Source organism: Apteryx rowi, unplaced genomic scaffold, assembly GCF_003343035.1.
Source record: "Apteryx rowi isolate R43461 unplaced genomic scaffold, aptRow1 scaffold_34, whole genome shotgun sequence".
Classification (NCBI taxonomy): domain Eukaryota; kingdom Metazoa; phylum Chordata; class Aves; order Apterygiformes; family Apterygidae; genus Apteryx; species Apteryx rowi.
In genome coordinates this window covers 3,493,567-3,499,566 of record NW_020449863.1, presented here as the reverse complement: position 1 = coordinate 3,499,566, position 6,000 = coordinate 3,493,567, and the positions used below count along the sequence as shown (strand labels likewise).

General features: G+C 41.6%; 1 long non-coding RNA gene across 1 annotated transcript in view; it reads left to right on the top strand.

Moving 5' to 3' along the window:
• LOC112969217 overlaps nucleotides 1-6,000 on the top strand; it is a 225,584-nt gene that overhangs the window by 915 nt on the left and 218,669 nt on the right. The gene's annotated exons all lie outside the window — the stretch shown is intronic.

Genomic DNA, 6,000 nt, shown 5'->3' with positions numbered 1-6,000 from the left:
GGCAAGCCGCTTCAGTGTTTGGGGGGAGTGTTTGGTTTATGGATGCATTGACTATAAAACCTGCACTGCTCACTTGAGCTTTTTTTTTTTTTTTTAAAAAAAAGTCAGCTTTATGAAACTTGCAGGAACTGTAAGGGAGAAAAAGACTTAATTAGAAGTGTGTTGTTACAATGATGGGTCTGGTACGTATGGTTTCTACAAGGGATACACAKGGGCAACTGAATTTCCTGACCTTCTCTCTTGGCTATTGAGCAGGAGGGAAGAAAAAAAGCCAGCTGTTTCTTTTGGAAAAAAATAAAAATCCTTCCTTCTGTGCTCAAAACCAGCAGTGGAACAGACTTGCAAAAGTCATCCCTTAGGCATGAATTTCTACAGTTTGTTTTTTTTCCCTCCCCCCCCCCTTGTTCTTCATCTAGCTCAGCTAAAGTGTCTCAGCCCACTTATTTTAGGAGACTATCTTGTAGAGCCACAGATCTGTCAAATTTTTTTTCCAAGTATTCAGGACATGTTTTTCTCCTCTTCAGTTTGTTGCATTATTCCTAGTACTGTTATAAAATCCTTTGCCTCTTTTACTGCACACGTTTGCAAGAGTTCATTTTAAACTGGTTTTGTTCTAATGGAGGCCTTGCTATTTTCATTCACTGGAATTTTTTTTTCCTCCTCCTGTCCCCAGCAAAGCTTTCCTCTTTATTTCTGTGTTTTAATGAATTTTAACATTATGAAGAAGTTTATCTGAAGCCTTAAATTCCTTACCTTGTCATTCTGATAACAATTACTATTAGCCYGCATGTCTGGTACAGCTAGTCAGAAGGCCAAATATCTTATCAAACTGCCCCTTTGTGATCAAGAGAGAGGCTCTTGAGTTCCCCCCAACCTTTCTGAGGAGGTCCCTCTTGCAATACACCTGAAGATTAACTGTATTTGGGCTAATTATATTGGAGAACAAATTTTGGGGTCTGATTTCTTCAAGATGCCGTTGTACCCCTCTCTCTCACAGCAAAGGGAAATCCCATCTATGTGTTCTTTATAGGCTTCAGATAGAAAGTGGTGTTAAAGCCTTGTAGCACCTGCCTCTGGCCACCCCTCACTGGACATCTCCAAGCCTGCAGTGTCTTCCTTCCTCTTTRTCCTCCAGTGCCTGATGTACTAGCCTGTTCTTTTCTTCTCGCCTCTTCTCTGTACTCCATCTCAGAAGTGCCCTATATGTGCCCTGCACCCAACTTACCCTGTGCTGAAAAGCAGGTCCCAGTTTAGATGTGGGGACCAGTTCAGGCCTGATGCATGGAGACTGCATCACACCTGGTAGCATGAGAGTTTGCACAGCAGCTGGTGCACATTACTTTCTGGTATGAGGTGGAGAAAGTTAGCATCAGAAACCACACAGTTCCTCTGCCTTTCTGCTGCAATATTTCTACAGTCCAGATCCATAGTCTTATGTTGCGTCCAGGGGGTTCCTGGACTCCCTCTGTATGCTGCCTGCAGCAGAAGGGCAGGAAATACAGCTGCAGCTTACTACTACTTATTACCCGCCTGATCAGGGCGTAGTATGTAGCCAGGGAAGGCAGGAGAGGTGGTCTGGGCCACGCTTTCAATGGCTGGAACAACTGAGACCTGGTACCTGGAGATAGCCACCTTGCCTGTGGAGCAAGGCAGGTGGACCAAGCCAAATGCACAACTTAAGCAGTGCTCTGGGCCAAGCACACTGCTGGAGGCTGCAGCTGGTTCTCTGGGTCTGGCTGAATGCTAACCTAATTCCTTTGAGCTGCTTTTCTTGATGGTCTCCTTCCCTTACTTTTTTTGTCAACTGTACTTGTAAAAGTTGAGAATGCCAGACTTTCTTAGTCTTGGTAGATCTTTGATGCAATGAATGTGGTTAATAATAGCAGGTGAAAGGCTGGTACAGACTATGCTCTGTATGCTCAGCAAAAAGGGAGATGAGAACACAATACTTCTAAAGGACTTAGGGCTTAGTTATTGAAACAAGTGGCATCAAGGTATGAAATTCAGATTCTAACTTKGAAAATTTTGATTTGCGAATAAGCCAGCCTAATTATTTGTTTAAATATTGACAGACCTTTGGTGCTGCTAGCCCTCCACAAAAGTGGCATAATCTGATGCATAAGCATTTCCTCATTGTAGAGAAAATGTCAAAGATGAAGTGGGATGCGACAGCTCCGTGCTCCAGAAGCTGTAACTGGAAGGAGTGAGGAGTGCAATGCTACTATAAACCTTAGGGTTAATTTAGAGCACTCAAAAGGCATCTTTAAGTCTCCCTGAGGGTGAGTACAGGGCTTTTTCGAACTCTTTCATGTCTATACTTTACAGGAGCCCACTCCTGCTTTCAGAATGTGTTGTTGTTGCCTGGTATGGCTGAGTTGACCTAAGGATTGGTTGAAGAATTAAGCTGTTAAGTCTTCTGAGGCAGAGTGTCTTTGTTTGACTCTGTACTGTATAAACATCAGTATGGGTGGTAGCCCATAAATGAGATCTAGGCACGCCTGCCCTATGTATGATAGGAGTGTTAGATGAGTGTTCTACATTGTTTGGTCTTTTCTGTTCTGAAATAGTGCATTCTTCATTGGTCATGCCTTCAAGGCTTCATTTATGGAGAACGAAGCTTTTGATTTTTTTTTTTTAAGCTGGATATCAACATTCTGATAGCAGCCACTATATAGCTGGGATGAGCTGTTCAAAAATGAGAAAAGTGAATCATGTTTTAAGTGAGGTAAATATGATGCATTCCATATGCAGGTTGTATATGCTTCTCTGTGCATTATGACTAAGGCATAGATTTCATGAAGGTCATAGGCTCTATGTTTTTAGCAAAACATCTGTGACTTTTGACCTTCCCAGGATTGTGCGTGTATGAGCGAGAGCACTGGTGTGRTTACAAACTGTGGAACAAACTTCTCCAAGAATCACAGAGTAAATCTTGGAATGCATGAGAGAAGCTAATAGAGAGCTGGAGGCCAGTGGGAACACTGGGTGATACAAAAGACCAGACTAATTTCCCAAGGCACTGAGTTTTTGGGCTAGTCTAACTGAAACAGAGGCATTGTTAGGGTTTCTCAATTTTCCAAGTTATGCAGCTGACGTTCCTAAAGTTATTCAAGTTCAAAAATAATATGGAAGCAATGCACTGAGACAGTTCCAAATTGTTTTATATTAAAATCATACCTAGCAGAAGCTGTTTCTGCAGAGCATGTACTAAGCAAGCTGTGGAACAGACCTGAGTGTTGGCTGTCAGCGTGAGGAACACAGAATGAAGCAGCATCATTAAAGTCCCCTAATTTCACCCCTGATAGTGGGTCATTAACAAATTCCTTATGTGTCAAAGGTGTTTCTCCATACTGAGCTTATTTTAACTACTCTTTTTCTCTCAGATTCTTGCCTGGCTTGTCCTTCTCAGAGGACACTCAGAGAGCAGCACCTTTTCTCTTGCTGTCCAAAAAGCCGCACATTGTTCCTGAGTACCTTCCCTGCCTTACTGTTTTTTCCTCACATTAAAGCGCTCTCTGATTTTGTCCATTCCTCCTTCTGCTCTCTCCTCACCTATTTGTAACCAAGCCCATGCGCCTTTTTTACAGCTAGTCTTCATGCTTCTCTTTGTGGCATTCTCTGCCTATTCCACTGTGGGGTGGTCATGCTTTCCTTCCCAAATCCTTCCTGATGTCTTTCTTTTGCCCAGAAGCCTCCAGTGTGGGCCTACTGAAGGAAAAGTGCTACCACTTTTTCTGTGGGCAAAAAAAAGTATGGAGATAGACTGTAAAAACCAAACCAAATGTTTTGAGATGACATCTCACTCATATCACCTCTGCAGAGAGCTCTGCACCAAACTCCCCGGAGAAAGGAGTTGTCTTCTGTGGCTTACAAAACACTGATTGCTAAATGCCTCAGAGCTGATCACAGCTCTGCCACAAGCACTTAAGAGGCACTGTATTGGCTTACTGTATCTGCRACAGGTTAGGGAAGGGACTGAGTTTTCTGTGTCATTTTGAAAATGACTCACAGTGTGTCTTCATCAAAGGCTGGCTAATGTTCTGGAGAGGTAGCACAGCTGCAGGGCTTGTTTTGCCTGCCCTCTGGAAGAATGCTGTTGGACATCTCAAGCTAAATTTAACAAAACTTTAGTCATTATTGTATTGTAGCAGTCTAAATAGATTGTGCAAGGTAAGCGCTTGGTGCCTGGAAAATCATGGAACCTACAGGATAAATCGGTTGAGGTGTAGGTTTTTATGGGTCATGAGCTTCATCAAGAGTGGGCTAAAGAAGGGTTATGACTGTTATTTTAGAGGCTAGTAGCAAAAAGAAGCCCCCAGATGATGTGATTTTTTTTTTTTTTTTAATGAATGCTCCCCATTATAGTATGGCATGACATGGAAAAGGTTGCAACCCCCACATTTACACACTGTGGTCCCTAGATTAGAGAGCCTTACAGCTGTTAACAATATTTCATATTGCCCAATTAAAATCTTGCCAATATTGGTATGGCAGGAGTCACTAGATGGCAACATTACCTGTACTCTTACAAGTCCATGTGTATTAGCATTGTTCAGCCTTCGTGTAGTGTTTTGTGGAGATCTTTCTTGTTTTGTGGGAGCTCTGGCCAGCAATCCGAGTGGTTCCTTCTTTCCTCCCACCCCATTTTCTGAATGGGGAGATTTTTTGAAAGCTGATAACTACATGTTGTTGTTTTGGCCACAGAATGTCAAATAAACAAATTGCTCTAATGGTATACCTGTTAATTTCTGTTTACATTACTGTGACAGAGGGAAGCTGTGATTCAGCAGTGTGTACATACCCTGGTCACTTGTGCCTGCTGTCAATGGGGATGATGTAGCTGGGAGTGGACGGGAGGGAGCAGACAACTGCAGGTGTTTCTATAACTCACACACCTAAATCTGCCAGCAAGTGCCAGTTAAAACCCCTTTTAACACCCTGACTGGAAGCTGTACTGCCAGGGCTTTCCATCTGCTACCACTCAGAGAAACTGTGAGCATTCCTCTCTGTGTTGGGCTGTGCATGTTTTGCACACAGCCCTCATTTTTTGTCTGAAGTTGTTTTTTAGGTATGTGCCATACAGTGTGTGCTAATCTAAAATGGTTTGTTAAAAGATCATTTGGGATTTCAATACTTTTGTAAGAAGTGTGGTTAAGAAAAATGCTTGATAATTAGCTGTTTACAGTTGGTTAGTGAGAAATTGGCTAGGTAAGATAAACGAGAATGGTGGACTTGGGAAAACCTAGGCAAAATGAACTTGGTATAACTTTCAAATTTTAATTCAAAAAGTTATGACAGGTTCACACAGGTTATCTGGAAATCGCAGAACTGTCTGAAGTATGCAGAAAATGCCGCCTTCTCTCTACCTTTCTTGCTGCAGATGTTGTTTCTATTCTTGACAAGTGTTTCAAATGAAAACTACATGAAAAAATCCTAGGGGGACCCCCATTCAGAAAAGTCCTGATGCAATTAATTATGTTGTCTTAACTTACACTTGAATGCAAAATAATAAATAGAGTTCTGAGAGCAAATGCAAAATGAACCAAAAGTTCCCCTAACAAACTTTTATTAAAATATTACTATTGGGGATAATTTTATTAAATAGTGAAACTTTAATAACTAAAATAATATTCTTTAGAATAGCTTAGTAGTTTTCCTCTCTACTGTTCAATGTTTCCCAGTGCAAAAAGCACACTGTTCATTTTGTTTTCTTGCAGCCGACATATCCTATCAAGAAAACCCATCCCAGACTCACATATGGAACAGATTCCTTTTAGAACTATGTAGATAGCAAGTAAGCGTAAGAGAAAGATGAATTTCCCTCACTTGTATCATGATTTTCTTATGAACTGATTCTTCTAGGGGAAAATTCAGAGATCTATTGTAAATAATGTGTACTTGAAATGGAATATATTGTTAGGCACAGCTTGATCCTGTAAATAAGCAATTGATAGAAACATAGACTTTTTTCCCCCACTGGTGGGGGCGGGGAGAACGCTT